Consider the following 19,099-nt stretch of genomic DNA (forward strand, 5'->3'; position numbering starts at 1 on the left):
ATATATATATCATTATACCTTGGTGCATTATACCATTTTTGAATTTGATTCAATTTGAATTTTTTACTTTATCGGAATGGTTTTGGCACTTGCTGTGTGAACACACACACACAAAATCATAGACATGATTCAAAAAGGTTAACTGGCCCTGAAAAAAATAGTCACTCTTGGATCTTGGACTCTTGTTCGCAGTCAAAAATGCCTGAAACGAATGGGGGACGAATTTCATCTATTGGAAACATTTGGTATTGCGTACAAACAAATTCTTACTGAAAGTTTATTTTTTGAAATATCAACCTCAAATTTGGAACATGGCTTGTTCAGATTTATAGCTTTGATTTTCTTGCAGTTTTATAGTAAAACGTGTTTTGGAAAATATAAAAATTGTAAAAATTTAAATTTTTAACTTTTAATAACAAGATGTAACATTTTAACATAACATGACTTAACATAACTTTTTTTTTAGCAATATCAGCAATAATCTGCCAAGTGCCGTCTTTAAAAAGAGACCAAACTTAAGTCTGTGCTCCAAAGCATTCAATATTTATGACAGTTTAAGTTAGACATTTACACCATGCTCAAAAAGTGAATAAATGGATTATAACTATTGCATAAATATAATTTAGTACTACAAAATCCTAGCCTGGTTAAAACCAGACCATTCTCAGTTGTAACAAAATTTGCCGGAAGTTGTCTGGGTTTTCCCAGGCTAACAAAATCCCCTAAAAATACAAAAATATTAAATAGTAAATTAAAAGAATTTGACTGACACACGAGCACCAAAGGTTAATAACTTAATAATGTAAAAGCAAGGTGATCAGAAATTGTGCAACACAGCCATGTACGCTTGGTCAAACGCTTATGGTGAAATCAAACATCTACATCATTAGTTCATGAAAACAAATGAAATAGAAACCAAGAAAACCTGGAGTCAGTTCATGGAAACAGCTGTACAGTCATGGAAGTCAATCTGTTGCTAAATCCAGGTAATTGGCACTGAGGCAAATGATTAAATAAAATGGAGGTCTAGAATATCTGTGTTCTGAGAAATGTGATCAGGGAAATGTTATTGGTCATGATGTGAATATCAGATTTGCATGCACTATTATTAGAACAGCACATCATTTTAAATGGCAGTAAAATTCTAGATCATGTTTCTCAACATTAACTCAACATAATCTTGTCTCTTTAGTTATTTGTGAGGATTAAACATATTTTCCTTTTTCATGCAGCCAATTTAAAAATGACTTCAATCGGCTTATTTGTGGGATGAAGCAGAAGTGATAAGAGCTGTAATTGGCCCATAATGTCTTATGAAAGGGCCACCGTTCTGTAATACACTTGGTCAGTCATTTCCCCATTCCAGGAAAAGTGACAAGTGGTAAATGTGTACTTCTGGAATCTGATCTTTTCCCTTTTAAAGCATTCATTAAGTACAACCTTTTCATGCCTTCAATGTCTCCGTGTCTGTATTTCCAAGTAGATGACACTAATTATATTAATGGATCTCAGGGAAGATTAAGGACATTCTAATCTAGCCACTGTATATGTTACCATCACATCAGAACCCAAAAGTGATAGGCCTATTTTAAACTGACCCAGCCAATACATGTATGTGGGGCCCATATGGATATGAAATGGGCTGAAAAACTGGGCCCTGTTTAGTATTGGCCACATATTCCATAATGGCCCCATGCCAATTGACCACATGGATTTCATGCTAAATTGCACTTGCCACTATGTGGGTCCCAACTGGGCATATTATATTATAACTAGGCAACATGTGCAAGACCCATCAAGACCCAACATGTGTGGGGAGTAAAAAATTGAACAGCATCAGTTACTTAGTTCTTCCAAATAAATTCTAATTAATACTAGTTTTGATCTGTGCATCTGGTCATTTGTTTGAACAACTTTGGCTTAAAAAGCTTTTGTTGGGGTTTATCCTGTTGTTTGTCTGACAATAGGTAAAATTACCATACCATACAAACCAAACCAATCAGGATTATGCAAAGCAATAAGACATGTGATGTGGTCATATTGCTTTAATAGTCAAATTTAGATTGGTAACTGCAATTTCTCCCTCAGTTCCTCCACTATGCCTTTTCTCAAGAGAGCTGGGTTGACTTTTTTTGCAGTTAATCACTCCTTCATCAATTTTTCAGAAAATAATCTATTTTTGTCAGTCTTTTAGATCAATACTCTTTTGGTCTAAGACATCCTCTATCACTTCATAATTAAACACATGCCTTTGGGCCACCAGAGTTCATTTTATTTTTGGAATTGACAAATGGGACGAAGTCGCTGCCATGTGGAGCAGGATAGTACAGAGGTGATTATCCTCAGCCAGTTCAGATGGTTGCCGTTTTGTTTGTTGAAGGGGATGATTGTGATTGCATAATGTGTTTAAAGTAGTAAGAGATAGGTAGGTAGGCGGTAGGTCACTGAGTTAGTGTTTGGTAAAAATATTATAAAAATATTATGTTATATTATATTATATTATATTATAGGGTGACTTCAGGTAAATTGGGACACTTTTGCCATTGAGATAAGTTTCGAAACATTACTATTTTTATTGTTTTTGAAAGAAGTCTCTTATGCTCATCAAGCCTGCATTTATTTTTTTCAAAAATACAGACAAAAAAACATGTAATATTGTTTTGTAATATTGTACAATGTTATTTCAATTTAAAATAATGGTGTTCTATTTGAATATAGGCCTACTTTAAAATATTATTTATTTATTTGATGCAAATCTGAATCTTCATTAACCATTACTCCAGTCTTCAGTGTCACACGATCCTTCAAAAATGCTGCATTCTGCATTCCACAGGGCAACATTTTAGGTCCTTTACTTTTCCTTAATGATCTTCCTTATGTGTTTAATTTTTCTAGTTCTTTGTTATATGCTGATGACACTGTTTTTTTTTTGTCTGGCCCAAACATTGACACAATTAATTGCAAAATTAACACAGATCTGCAGCATTTACATAATTGGCTGCCAGATAACCATTTAACACTTAATATTAAGAAAACAGAATGTATGTATTTTTATTAATCTAGGAGACAGCTATCTATATCCAATCCCATCACCTTTTCTAATCAAAAGCTTTCAATCGTATCTACGTATAATCTGTGAGTCTCTCTTGACTCACATCTTACTTATCGTGACCATGTCCAAACCTTAACCAGAAAGTTAAACCAAAAGTTATTTGTTTATAGTAAAATTAGACCATATTTATTGCTTTCTGTTTCTAAAACATATCTTCATGCCATCATTATGTCCACTCTGTATATTGTTTACCTGTTTGGTCACTCACAACAAATGAGATCCTTGAACCTGTAACAAGACCCTATAATAGAGCCTATAAGATCCACAACAGGCTTCCAGGCTGGACTCACCACTGTATTGCATCTTTGAGTAATGCCTTGGCATTTCAGAACTATAAAATAAGCCATGGATTAAACTTGTATTATCAAATCTTAAATGGACGCACTTCAGCAGCATTGACTGCGTTGGTTCCAAAACTCAGCTCAAGGCTCGAGCGCACTACGAGATCTGTTACAAATGGACTTCTGCCTATACCGGCTTTTAGGAACTGTTTTGGACAGAGATATTTTTTTCATGTGCTCACTAAAGCCTGGATTGAGACCCCACAGCACTATCAGAACTATAACATCAATAAGAATATTTAAAATAACATTTGCTCGCCATCTAAGGCTATATCTGTGACCACTGAGATGGCTTCATGGCCTCCCTCTGATTGTGTTTGTTGCTGTCTTGTCGAGTTTTGTTGTGTATGACGTATTTATGTTCTGCAGAACAGGAACCTGCTGAAAATCAGTTTTATACTGAGTCAGGCCCGATTGTCTTTAATCTTTTCCTGTTTAAAAAAAAATATCTATAAAAAAAAAAAAATATATATATATATAGCCTATATATATATATATATATATATATATATATATATATATATATTGTATTATTGATACAAAATAGGCTTTTAAATATCCATGTAATTATTCCCATTCACATATTAAATAGCCTATAATGTGTGTGCCAAAAATTATTGTATTGTATTGTATTATATTATATTATATTATATTATATTATATTATATTATATTATATTATATTATATTATATTATATTATATTATATTATATTATATTATATTATATATCATTCGAGTGTAATCTGCCAGTTTATATACACTAGACAAATAAACATACTTTTCTTTGTCTGACAGGCAGTGTTTGGCTATGCGCGCTCTCGTGTGATGTCAGCAGCGCGCGGGGTAGTTGTGCTCGCTCGCGCTGGACTCAGTGTCAGAGAAGGAGAATCACGACGAAGATGGTCTCAATATGCGGAGTTCCCCTCGCGGATAGCCTCTGTTGGTACTGATTCGGAGTGTTCTCCCGGATAACTCTGCTTCGAGGAGTTGCTTCGTATTCGGAGTGAGTAAACGCGCTGTTGCAGGACTGTCATAAGACAGACAGAGAGGGTTAGAGATGTGCCAGAATTGTATGTGGAGAGCATCACTGCGCGCTTTGAAGTTCTTTATGTGCGCTTGTCTATCCAGATGCTCACTGATGCATTACAACTAACCGTTTATTTACATGCCGCCTAAACGACAGGACAGCACGTAAATTAATGAACCACGTGTTTGTTATGAATGTGTATTGATAGTAGGCTAGTTAAATAATCCCAGCTGTCCGTACGGAAAAACCTATTGTTCCTATTCGAGTGTAATCTGCCAGTTCATATTCACTGTGACCATGCAACATACCCTGTACGCGTCTGACACATGAAGAAATAGACTATTTTAAGATTTTTATTTATTTCTATGATCTATTTATTTAACGAATGCAATTTAATTAATGCGTTTACGAAAGGTTTTTATAATGAAAGGATAAGAGGTAATGCTAGAACAGAACTAGGCTTTATTATCTTTTTTTATTTACGGTGTTTATGTGTGTGAATTCACACTGACCTTGGATTGGATGTAGTCTTGTACACCAGAAGTGAAATTGCATTCTATTCCAGCTGGTTTCTAACTGATCTGAGGTAGTTGCTGGTCTATGCTGATCATATTGGATCATGCAGCAACAAACTGGCTGTCAGCTGGTCATGCAGGTTAAGTCAGTCAAATTGTTTTTTAGAACATGATTGCTGGTCAACCAGCTAATGACCAGCTAGAAACATGTTTCAAACCAGCTTAAACTGGATTTTCCAGCAGGATTATTACAGTTGTAATATATTAATTTGAATGTAAATGATTAATCTACAATGCTTCATGGTTGTAAATTAATGCATAACAAAAAGCCAATATAAAGTTAGTGTCTGGGCTAGGCAGCACCTTCCTTCTAAAAGTTGTTATTTCAAAACACAAATAGACCACCATTAGTTATTTTTCTATCATGAACATTTCTTTTTCATTTCTGTTTTTCATTTTTAATTTGATTAATTAATTTTCCTCTTTAAAAGCCCTGCATGGAGAGAATGCGCAGATCTGATATTGTGACATTTGTGATCATTTAGTTGCTAAGTTAAAGGTGGTTAAAGTTGCCTAGGAGACACAGCAGTTTCATTATCTTCTCATCTAGAAGCATTTACTCAAACGGGCACCGTGTCCTTTCCACTATAACGAGTTTTGCATTTACATTCTGGTATAAGAGCCCTTTGTTCGTTGCTATGGGTGCTGTCTCTTTTTATTGTGTGCTATAGTGTTTTTGAAAACAAAAGATTGTCATATTGCTGCACTGTGACAATATGAGCCTCCAGCAGGGTTAAATCACACATGAAATTTCATTGATAAGTCCTATATCTTTCCCCAAAACAGCTCAGTAACCCTCACAAGATTTACTGATAGGATCTGGTGCAAAGGCTGTCATTTTTATTGCAGCACACTTAATAATATAATAGCCTTAAGTATACAGGTTATCTTCTGTTTTCTGGATCCAAATAGTGGATGATTTCTAATTGCCTGGGCAGTTTTGTCCAAATTATACTGAAAACAGATAGACGTTTCTATGAAAATCATACATCAAATCTCATGATAAATTGCTTTAGATAAATTGCTTCTAGAAGCCGCCCTTCTACATCAATCAATCTCGGCGTCAGAATGTGTCTCGGTCACGCCGTGTGTGTGTGTGTGTGTCGTGCCATGGTACAGTAGAGTATCTCCTGCTGGGTGCTGCATGGAGAATCTATTTTTAATTGGCCTTGTTGATGATAACAGAAACTTTGCAGCGGTGTCTGCCTGCTCATGAAGTTAATTATGCTCACGGGACTAGACAGTATCGTTTGGCACAGTTTATTTTCTTCATTACCGCTGGTGCTGCACGTTCACACTTGCTCGTCTGCTTTCACACATGTCAGAAGACCGGCAATTAGACAAGAAAAGCAGATTTGATGCCCAGACTTCTTGTTTTATTCCTTTAGGCTATTTTAACATGTAAAGTTATAGGTTTTACATAATGCTGCAGTTAGAAAATCACAAGCCAGAAATAGTTTAATTATACGAAAGGGTTGTGCGGGTGATATGTTGTTTTATGGATCATATCTAAAGCATTTTTTAATGGGAAATATCTTGTAAATCATAGTACTGTAAGAGAGTGATGAAACTGAGCCGTGATGTAATTGCAGTAAAATGCAGTTCCAATGTTGTTGTTTTTTATTTATATATTAAAATAATCTTATAGATGTGTCTGCATATTAAACCTAATATAACTGAAAGCATTTTAAGCCAATTATATGATTCCCTCAAGAAGTTTCCTTCCAGCCACGCCAACAAAAGCTCAACCAATGGTGCGAGTTTGAAGGTGGGTCTGTCGTTTATTGACCAATGGCAGGCCCCCGCGAAAAATGTTTGAAACACTTCACTTTTACATTTTTCTTCTCTTTTACATTTACCTCTGGAGTTTGAGGAGGATTATTAAACAAATTCAAATAAGTTAACATATTATTACGACAAAGCATTGAGAGCTTCAGGTGCTTATTTGTAACCCATAGTCTTTTAGAGCAGCCATTTAAAGATATTTAAACTGACAGTATGCAACAGATCAAAATTTGGCCTTGAAAGAAGCGCAGCCTCTATTTTCTCTTTGAACAGCTGATATTCATTCTGTTTCAGCCCCTTTCAGAGTATCATCAAGGCTCTAGTGAAAGGCATGACAGCTTCTGTTCAAGTGTTTGACTGGCGAGATCCCAAGAGAGCTGAACGCTCCATTCATTCCACCAATTGGTCCATGCATTACATACATATTCTCCTGTAAACAAACAATTGAAAACATTGCACCATGCAACACAAACAATCTACTTAACAGTGAATTTTTTACCCAGTGCAACTTACAATACCACACAGTTACTTGGCATTTACTGTATAATAGACATGTAATACTGAAACAAGGGTCTTGTTTCAGTATTCAGTATTAGATAGGGTCTTTTTGGATCTTTTGGGTCTTTTACACAGTTCATCCTAAAATAGTGAAATGCACAGAAATTTGTGATCATAACAGGTTTTGTGTGTGTGTGTGGTCAAATAGTGGCCAAAAGGATGAACCAACCAAAAACTGTTTATTTTATTTTATTTTATTTTATTTTATTTTATTTTATTTTATTTTATTTTATTTATTTTATTTTTATTTTATTTGAAAGAATTGCGTAATTAAGTGGTGGCACCAAAATAAGTAAAATAATACATGAAAAATAAATTCATAAATAAAACCTGTGATCTCTCTATATGACCATATCATTAACCCTCTACAGCATAGCGTTGCCCTCAGGCAACAGAAAGTTTTCTTAAGCCTTATGTTTCTTAAGTTGTTATTTCATAAGTAAGGTTCATGTTGGTTTCATATAAAAATTATGATAAAAAAGAACATTATAATGTATTTGTAATGGGTTGTCACTGTGTAAAGGCGCACAACGAAGGAGATTCAAAATAGTCAATTGTCTTTATTATTACAAAATACAAAACATAGTCTTTATTATTATCCACAAACTAAAACATATGTTTTGCTCTCGGCCAAATGAATAATTTACATTATTTTTTTGTATTACCCCTTTTTGTGACTAACATGTGGGCTTATATTAATCTCACCATATGGGGTATATCATGTGGTGTTCCTAAGGAGTTAAAGACCACACAGTATTCTAGTGATAAGGCCTAATCTTAGGCTCTATATAGCAGGGCTTGTTGTATAAAAATCTGCCACCGGAGGGTTATAAAGTGCCAGGGGTCACACTCTTATCTGTTATTTGTTATCTTAAATCGCCGGATTTGAGCGCATCATTTCATCAGACCTAAAAATACACCACAACAATCTAGGGACCAATCCTGGCTTTGAGTCTGATCTTCCCCTGCTAACTGTCAAAATGTCTTGCACCAAGACAACAGCTTATTTTATTGTCTTCTCTGAGCTGTACATACCATATGTCAAGTAAATAAAACAGATTGTTGCATGTTGTGAAGCTTTACAACTCTCCCTTTCTGTCAAAGAAACCCTGTGCCTGTGTTTGCGCTGGATAAATTGTCTGTGACGGGAGAATAAGGGGTCACATTCACACGGAGCTCTTATCGATCGCACACTGGAACCCTTAGATGTGAATTATTTATCAAAGCACACTGTCTTCATGCATGGCACACTATTTGTGTCATAAGCCTAGACTAGGTGTACGGTGAATGTTGTAAAATACGATCAATGCTGTTTTGAAAGACCTGTCTTAAATTTTACATTTTGTGTTTGGCTAAACGCAACATAGTGAGAGTTTTATAAACCCAATGATGCCTGTGTTAAGCCCCACTCACATTCTGACAGCGATTGTCACCAAAAATCGTTGCTCATGTCATGTCGCTAGAAATTGGCATCTCTTACTAATAAATAAGTAGGAATATAATGGAGCGTGCCATTAATGATTCTATAGTTATAGGCCTAAGGAATACATATTTGTAAAAAGAAATTAAAAATTACACAGACTTTGTTTTAAGAACCGGCTCATAATAGTCACATAGTTTGAGGGTCAGAATAAACTGGTTGTGTTTATTCACTAAAAAGAACCTATACTCTTAAAAATAAAGGTTCCAAAAGGGAGTTTTCTTAGTAATGCCATACCATGTTGGCTTCTCCAACTAACCTTTCAGTGAACCGTTCTCTTAGTATGAAGAACATTTTAATAATCTAAAGAAGCCTTTTCCACTATAAAAAACCTTTTGTGCAATGAATCCAGTTATTCATGGAAGGTTGTTCAAGCCAATTTGTATTTTATTTTTTAATGTCAATGGAAAGCAGCAACAGTCAGTTCTCTGCCATAATAATAAACGATTTCTGGTCGTTTTGTTGCGCAAGTTGCTGTCACTTTGAACTGTGAACTACAGACTCTTAAAGTTTAGGATTTAGCAGCCATCATTGCATACTCATAATTGTCCATCTATAATAACAAAGCAAAAATGAGCAAATTTGCATATTTGGTTATAAGGTTATCTGATAATATGTCCCCTCCAATGGAACAATTTTAGGGCTTTTGATTGAAGGTCAAGTTTCTATGGGTGCATGTTCCTTATGGCTGCATTTCTATTGACCAGTCCTAGTTTTGCTCCCTCTCTTTTCTATACAGCATATCATAAATCTTTTAACAGTGTTTTTATACTGTATAGGGGAAGCAGCGTCAAAATCTGTGCCAAGCAATAGCGAAGAGCCAACTGACTCTCAGGCTGATGAATTGTTTTTTTTAAAGCTAACGTGGACATTTAATGATTAGAAGCATTTAAGTGTACCATATATTGATTTGCAAAATAATGCTTTAGATAAATTAACCTGATTGATTTAATTTAGTTGTAGGCTGCTTTTTGTGAAATCTCTCCCATGCAGATTCACTTAAATGTTCTGTGAAAGAAAGTCCATTTACTTTATTGCCCTGCCTGTCTTGTTGTTTGTTACTGCATATAGAAATCATTACAGTCAGCAGAATGGTTGGTTGAAGCCATTTAAAAGAAGCAATGCATGAAATAAGATGCATGACAATTGTTCTACAAAAAGGGATAAAAAAAAAAAAAATCACAGTGGAATATCCCTGTGAGACTGTTATAGTGCTTTATAATAGGCTACTGCACTGTTTTGTAGGCTACAACTAGATTCTAAGCTTTTTATGAAGAAAATGTGAATGATGCTTGAAGTCTCGGTTGTGTTTGCCAATAAATTGTTTACTGTTTGCTAGGCAGTTGCTATGGTGTTTGGAGTGGTGGTTTGGTCTTTGCCAGGGGATTTGCTAACTGTCTCAGTTAAACCAAAAGAGCAAATCTTCTCTAAAATGTTCTTGTTTCTAGATCCCTCCAATGAGATTTTTGGCCCACTTTATCATCTACCCAGGCAGTCAAAAATTGTAAGTTAGATTGATTATCAAAGTAATAGCACGTCTTTTTTAACAATCTGCACAATTTGAGATACCATTCATGTTTGTAGCACGGATAGTACAATGAAATCTCTAAATGTATAAGCAATACTAATAGTGATGCTTGGCTTGGCAAGTACCACTAATCACACCAATCAACATTGCAATCAATCCTTGAAATACAGGTGCAAAAATCATTGCCATTTCTGATATATTTGATTGTTACAATATTACAGATGAAATGATTGTGTTGCAAGTGGCTTGTAAAAGCCTAGAAATAATATGGAAGGATAGTTGAATCATGATAGTCCAAATATAGATTTGGATAATGTCAAATCTGATTGATGCCACTTTGCCTTTCTTTGGTATTCCAGCAGCGTCCGGAGCACATTGATGTTGCGTCATTGAGCACGATCTTTGTTTGGGGAGGCAGATAGCCAATGGGAAAATCATTCCCTGGGGATGCACTGTGCAGGGAACCAAGGTCTGCATTTGAAACGTGAGAAGATGAATCACATGTAATCTGTGCTTTGTTCTTCTATATCCCACACGTATGGGCTTTGCCCTCAAGCGGCTGGCATCTGCTATTAATAGGCAAAGATTAAAAAAACCTTTGTTGTCCAGCTAACCTACAGTTCATCTTCAATTTGCTGCTGCTAAGTATGTATCTGATCCTCTGTAGATGATTGGATGTGACTTGGCTTGTGTTATTTTTGGCCATACATGTGATGTGATGCAGTAAACAGCTTTGATAGATATGGGTATGGCTGGAGACGTCGCTGTAATGCAGCGCTAATTGGCTTTGTTCACCATGCACAGATGTGTCGGAAGGTGTTGGATTATTCGAACGAGTGACCAGTTGAATTGATTTAATCAGACTTTATTTAGGCCTTGAAAATTAAATCAACTACATTGTAGGAATATTTGGATGCATTTGAGGCTAAGGGATGCTGCAGTCAAAACAATATTTTCAAAGGTCTGAGGTGGAATAAAGACCGGCAGATGAAAATATGTGAGAAGGGAATGCTTGGAGCAATTTCATCGGACACAGCTGGAGCTCTTTGATAGTTGTAGTGTGATGGCTGTTCCTCCAAGCATTAATGGCATTAAATCCTCCTTAAAGTCCCCATGAAATTAAAATTTTAGGTTTTTTGGCTTTTAGTATGAAGTTGTTAGTCTTAAGGTTATCTATAATGTAGTGTGCTCCAAAACAATGACAAAATTCACATTTGGAAGATATAACTTATAAGCATTCAAAATTTCCAGTCTCTCACTTCCGCCAATATGGATTAACGATTTTGATGACATCACTCTGCACTTCAGGTTCTCATCAGATTTTATGTCCAATCAAATGCTCTCTAGAATCTAAAGCGTCCCGCCCCCTACACTATAAATAGACACTGAAGCTGCGGCTGAGATCGCACATAATGCACTACAGTAGGGGATAAGGAACGATTCAGACTGGTCTGGTCCGGTCCAGAGACACGATCGACCACAAAACTAATCGGACCATTTGAATTCTACACAGAATGCTATATTTTAAAGCGATATGGAGGAGATTAGGAGGAGAAACGGTTAGACAGACTCGGCGCTAGAAACAGCACTGACGAGTAGAAGGGATAACACCGGTGCCATGCACCAACATAAATTACACACATAAATTACAAATCCTCAGCATGACTATCTTTACTCTTTTGCTTTAGTAACAGTTTCATAATAAATCTAAAAGGGGAATCTATTAGACTGTGGCTGTCAAATGCGGCTTTGGCTCTGGCCGAGCTGTGATATAAACAAAACGCTATTGGCTATTTAAAAAAGGGGAGGAGCTGTTCGTTATGTCCCGCCCTGTCTTCCTGTTTCAGTGGAAATTGCGTCAACACACTGAATAATGCTGCTCGTTTCAAAGCACTTCAGTGGGCCGTTAATTCCTTCTGTAGAAATGTTTGCTATGAGTAACTCAGCTGAAAATGCAAACTTAAACCAGTCTTATTAGCTAGTTTAGCTAGTTTAGCTGGCTCCCAGACTAGTGTTCAGCTGTTTTCATAATTGTTGGGCAGTAGCGTGTCTAGAAATTTTCTTCTTCTCTCCATGAAATGTCCCCTTTAAAGCGCTTGAAATAATGTGTAAAAAGTACTGAAGACCATAATTAAACAGATGTAAGAACATTATTGAAATTCGTCAAAGTTATTTAGCAATAGCTTGCTCATGCTCAGCATATGGATGAAAATAATTATATATGTCCATATATTTCACTGGTGAAGCTGAGGTAGTAGGGTTACTATTTTTTTCAGTCATGCAACTTTTCATTTATAGCTATCACTTATTCAGCCGGAATCATTTGAACAGCTCACGAATGCGCGCTGAATCGTTTAGAGCGGATTATCACTCATGAACTGTTTAGAACACAGAGAACAAAGACAGCACCAAATATTTAGGCGTCTGCAGGTCACTGTGTCTGCTGCTTGTGAACGATTTGTACTGCAACAAGGATCACCATGTTATTACCATGTTTTTTGGACATGTGCCATGGTTATACTACCATGGTATTCTTTGAAATACCTTGGAATACCATATAAATATAATAGTGGAAAAAGATGAATTGTTCATTTAACTATAGCTTCCCCACAGCCAAATATTGGGTTACATGGCATTAGGGAGTTGTCCAGATTACCTTAATTAAGTAAGCAACCATGTCAGATTTGCTTAGAAATCTTAATTAAAAAAAACATGTGGCCTTAAAAATTGTCCTGCTGTTGTATATGATGACTTAATTGGTGTTTTGAACCTCAGGCTTTTATAAATATTCAGATATTCAGTGTAAAATCTATTTTTATTTTTATTAGTCATGACAACCAGCAGCTCCAAAAATGAGTTATTTCACAGTGTGAAACTGCTAATCCACTGGTATGTCAATACAGATGTACATTTTCAGTTGTTTATAATCAGCATTTGTTGATTATTATATATTTTATGTGATTCTATTGATAATTAAGAGTTCAATATTATTAAAAATATTTGTGTATTCTATATATTTCTATGCTTATTAGTTTACCACGTCATACTTATCAACATCTAATTATAGCAACATGCGAAGGTAACTGCTTTTATAGGCAGTAGAGAGCTGGTCAGGTTTTTTTTATTGTTTTATTTTTTGACCTGGGAAAGACTATCTTTAATGGCTCAGATTCTGCTCAGGGAATAGCTGTCAAAAGCTTTATCATATCTGGTACTGAAACTGCACAATAGAGCAGTGTCAAAACAGTGTGATTGTGGCACTCGCTTTGTGCACTCAGAATCAATCAAAAGATGCCTGGACCAAGAACAACTCAAATATAAAAAATAGTTTTTGTGCTTTCATATTTATTTTGAAGATCCTGAGAGACAATATTTTGACAACATTGTCGTTTCAAAGATGGATATGTCTGTTATATGCACACACAGTGTTGATATATTTTCACAGCTGTGTGACAGTTATGGGAATGACAAGTGAAGGTACAGTATGTTCAGCTGGATTTATTATGTGCACCCACCACAAAGTATGAGGTCTTGACCTACACCCCCTCAAAAATCAAAGAGCTAGTCCCATAGATAATTTATGTTGCAGTCACATGGCATGATCATACATTAAGGACAATATTAAGAGTGAGTGGTATGGTAAAAGCTTTTGTAATGGAATATTGTATATTGTAATATTTCCGAAGATATACTTATTTTAGCTGAAACTCAAAAAACATGGTATTTACACTACCATTTAAAAGTGAGGGTCACTAAGATTTTTTAAATGCTTCTGATTAAAAAAAACAGTTGTGAAATATAAAATGTAATTTATTCCTGCAATGGCAAAACTGAATTTTCAGCATCATTCTTCGGTGTCACATTATCCTTCAGAAATCATTCTAATATGCTGATTTGCTGCTCAATACATATTTCTTATTATTATTAATGTTGAAAAACGTTGTGCTGCTAAATAGTTTTGTGGAAACCGTGAGACATTTTGTTTTCAGGATTCTTTGATAAATAGAAAGTTCACAAGAGCAGCATTTATTTCAATTACTTTTTTTGCAACAATGAAAAAGTCTTTATTGACACTTTTGATCAATTTACTGCATTCTTTTAAAAGTATCAGTTTCTTTAAAAAAAATGTTTTTGATATTAAATATTTTTTGATAATCTATCGAAATAATAACCTCACAAATTAAAGGATATCATTTGATTATTTTCTCATTTTATTTGGACTTCATGCAAACCAAAATATACAATTTCAAAAACAAAAGATTCAAAGCACTGAAACTAAATATAAAATTGATGAGCTGTGACTCATAAGGAGATATGTCAAGGGACTATCAAGCTCCAAAAATGAATAAATCAACTTAAAAGAAGTGCAAAAGAACTCATGCTCTATATCCCAAGTCTTGTGAATAGCTTTGTGTGAGGAACAAACCACATTTTAAATTGTAAAATTCACCATAGCAATAAAATATTTTTTTGGTGATTTAAATATGCAAATATGCATGTCATGATGAGTTACAAGAAATATAAGCATCATTGGTCAAACCTGGTGTGACTGTGACACATTTCGAAATGCCATTATTCAATATGCACATGTAAGGCGTGTGCCAGAAAGTCTGGGCAACCCTTCGAGAGAGCAAACGGCTCCTGAGAATTAACATTTGAACCCTCCCCTGCATAATTATGTAACAGCAACATCCGAGACGCAGCACACAGTGCTGTCACACAGTCACACCTCACTTTGACACCCCTTCTCCCCCCTTCTCCTCCTCAACTAAAACTCACTGAAAACCCATGAAATGTTAAGTGCGTACAAAAAAAGTAACTGTACATGTGTGGTAACGTTTAAAATGTCTCAGTGCGCCTGGTAAAATCGTCTCATTCTCCCAACCATAATGAAAAGCTAAAAGAAGTTATAAAATATGAGAAAAGTGATGTGTCCCTCAATGGTGTTCCCTCCCCCAGATCCTCTCCTGTATGTAAAACAAATTCTGATCTCACAGTTGTAAGCCCCTCAATAGGGGACCAAAATCTAGTTATCACGACAGACACCACCATTTGGTAAGAATATTGAATTATCTGGGTTTATAAGGAAAAGGGGCAAAAAGGTTCAGGGAGTCTGTAACTAGAATTCCCACACGATCGCTGTGTGTAGTATTTCATTGCCAGGTAAATATTTCTTTTATGATTTTATTCTTATGAATTGGATTTTGAATTATTGCTTCATTACCGGGTCAATAAATTGTAAACATTTGATTTTATTCTGACTGATTCTAAGATTGTTTTCCCAAGTAGATTATCGGATTCGTATATTCCCACAAGTTTTGACATCAATTCAAGTGTACTTGGTTTGCAGAGATAAGTTAGTTCCGTTTAGGGCAGCGAAAGGCTGTTTTGATCAACCTAAATCTGGGTGTGTCTAATTACCTCTGTTTTTAATTTAATGTTACTTTAGATAAGTGTACGTGAGAAATCACAGGCTTGGGCAATCTAAAAGCTATTATAAGAGAAGTAAAGTTGATCGACTGACTCATCTGTAATAGTGGCCAAAACCTCTACTGAAGTAAAACGATTAAATTAAGTTCAAGTGTATGTAATTCCAAGGGGGCTATCAATGTAAGGGTGAATCCGACCGTCTAAGATATTAGCCAATTACCTCTGTTTGATGAACAAGACTGATTGTGTCGTGAGACCGGCGGAAGACGCAAGGAGCTCTAAGTGATATAGCTTCCTAATCTGAGCAGGTAAAACCGAATTAAAGAGTTAAAAAATAATAATCAAACATTCGCTCACATTTAATGATGCACAGATATCATTAAAAACCTTTTTCATTTATGGAGTCAGATGAAATGACGAGAAAGTACAGAAGAGAAAATGTATTTCATTTAATCAAATTACTTTGTCACGCGGAAAGACAGTAACGTTCATATAACTGATCAAATGCCGCCATTGGGTTGATTTAGCCGGGCCTTACACACATATGACATTTCAGTATGTTCCTTTTATAGTTATCATATAGTTATAGAAAACTTATGCACTCAATTCATATGGATTAACTTTGAGCTGGTTTTAAGTAAAGGCACAATATGTAAGATTTTTTCGCCACAAGAGGGCGCAGTTTCCAACAATAACAAAGGCGTAGGTTGATGGCGCAGTGATGAGCTGAATGATGGGACTTGCTGTCAAGCTGATGGATCTAATAATGTTTATGGATGAGTTCAAACATTCATGTTTTTTAACATTACAGTGGTATGAAGCAGGTCGCGATTGCTAAAGAGACAGATATCACACGCGAGTCCCACGTATATAAAGGTATAAGGACATTTAATTCTACCGAACTACCCGTAGACGAATTAAACTTGTGAGGTAACGCAGCGCTGCTTCACTTGGTCTAACGTTACACTATCACACTAAACAGCATTTAAATGTGTGTTGAAAGCAGAGATGCTCACGAGTCTCTGAACTAGAGTCCAAGTCAAGTCTCAAGTCTCTGAGCTAGAGTCCAAGTCAAGTCTCAAGTCTTTGAGCTAGAGTCCAAGTCAAGTCTCAAGTCTCTGAACTAGAGTCCAAGTCAAGTCTCAAGTCTCTTGTGGTTATAATAAGTGTTGCATCACGAACAGCGACCCATCCAGGCTGCTTAGAACACTTCATAGCTATATATAAGGAATTCAAAGCATGTGTGTTATTATGACTCCTTTATCTATTAGCATACAGTATCAGCTTTGATTTAGGTATATAATCAGTGTAAACAGGCTATTTCAACATGACAAAAACACCAAGAATGCTTTACTTTTAAGTTAATATCTGCATCTGTAAAAATTGAGGTTCTGAAGAAAAAGGACTCTCATGTCTGTTGCTGAATTATAATTAAAGGCCTTGGCTCCTATTGTGCTGGCTCTGTGGAGCTGGAGCCATAAGACCAAATATAGAAAATGTTATAGCCTACCTCACAGCACTAAAATTGACATTGACATTGACAGTGTAGCTAAATGCAAAACACTATTGGAACCAAATGATGCGAAATACATGGTTCCTCATACGTTCATATATTTGTGGCGGCCCGCCACAATATCAACACTGGCTGACCGCCACACATTGATTTTCGATTTTTTATTTTATTTTTACTAAGCCTATTTAAAATCGTATTTGATTGCAATGCAGAGCGCCATAGCGCATTCGCGCCGCACTACCTCTCGCTCGTCCCTCTCTCTCTCTCTCTCGTTCACCCATACCTCTCGCGCTCTCTCTCCCTCATGGAACACCATGAGGTGCACGCGCGCAGATACCGCATATTTTGCATTGAGCGCTTCTTTTATTTGGCCCGTCTTGTTTGAAGTTTTTAAACCCAAAGCTTACGATGAATGGCACAGCAGCGGCCGGTGCAGTCGACATGTTTGTTTGTTGTCCTCTCATGTGTGGCCACGCGCACGTAGTAGGCTACGTGTTATGTAGGCAGGTTTAGGTAACGGGTCGGAGGGAAGGGAATAACAGAGAGCTCATCAGACGTTTCCTAAAAATAAACATTGTTCACGAGTCCCGCAGCTCGAGTCCGAGTCGAGTCTGAAGTCTTTCGAGGACGAGTCTCAAGTCGAGTCTGAAGTCACTGTGTGTGCGACTTAAGTCGCACTCGAGTCCGAGTCTCAAACTCGAGTCCCCATCTCTGGTTGAAAGTTATAATGTTATACTACGTGTTAGTTCGTTTGCTATACGAAACTAGCAGAAAGCTAGATCAACATTAGAATAACATACTGACCATTAGGGATGGGACGGTATAAAAATTTCACATCACGATTATAGTGTCCAAAATTATCGTGATTATCAATATTATCACGGTTTTGTTAAAATGAGATGAAAGTGTTCAAAAAGAACTGATGCTCACACTTAAAACATTTCAACAAGTTTTATATTTGAAAATCAACAAACAACAAATAAATTAGCAGCTCTATGCAGATTTTTAAGCAAGATTTTAGTCTGTGCCATTTCCTTCTTTATAATGACCGTCGTCAATAGCAACGCATTATTACACAGCGCGCACATCCATGTATCACAACGGACGCGCGCTCTTGTTTCATTCAAATACAACTTGCCGTCTTGCGTCTCCCGTTTTTGATTGTATTAAAAATGAAATCAGAGTTGATTTATTGTTTAGAGAGTTTGATAATATTGTTGTGATCATATTGTCTGGACGATTGTTTTGTACGCTGTACAAAATGGATTTATAAACAGGTAACGTTAAGATTTAACACATTCATCTCAATTCAATATGTCCCCATAATTATGTGGGGGGGGGGGGGGGGGGGGGGAAATCGGTGTAATAAGTGTACAATGAATCTATACATTACTATCCCTTAAAATGTCACTCTTAATAATAGTCTTGCTTGAAGTTGTTCGTTCGTCTTTGGCTCAAAGCCACTTGCTGCGAACTTTTCTTAGCGGAAGCTTCACGTCTATTTCAAGTGAGATAAAATATTTCAACTCAAAACAACATTTTGTGCCCAATTATTTCCCAGACGTAGTTTTGGTATTGAGGTCAAAGTTAACTTGCCTTGCGTTCGCTATTCAACAGTGGGTGATGTTCACACAAGACGACTCGGCAGATTTGAAGTGTTTCTATTGCAGCGACTTTTTGTTCGGCAGACAGGGTGACCATCCTCGATCAAGTTTCCCTCAGGACTTTTGTAAAAGCCAAAATATGACC

General features: G+C 36.1%; 1 protein-coding gene across 1 annotated transcript in view; it reads left to right on the forward strand.

The window, feature by feature from the left end:
- Positions 1-4,291: 4,291 nt before the first annotated feature.
- pkib (protein kinase (cAMP-dependent, catalytic) inhibitor beta) overlaps positions 4,292-19,099 on the forward strand; it is a 45,050-nt gene continuing 30,242 nt past the window's right edge. Inside the window, exon 1 of the mRNA XM_056269348.1 lies at positions 4,292-4,457. The gene's annotated coding sequence lies outside the window, so the exon portion shown is untranslated. The remainder of the gene's footprint in view (positions 4,458-19,099) is intronic.

The sequence above is a fragment of the Rhinichthys klamathensis genome, unplaced genomic scaffold (assembly GCF_029890125.1).
Source record: "Rhinichthys klamathensis goyatoka isolate OS25496 unplaced genomic scaffold, OSU_Roscu_1.1 h1tg000281l_1, whole genome shotgun sequence".
In the NCBI taxonomy this organism is placed as follows: domain Eukaryota; kingdom Metazoa; phylum Chordata; class Actinopteri; order Cypriniformes; family Leuciscidae; genus Rhinichthys; species Rhinichthys klamathensis.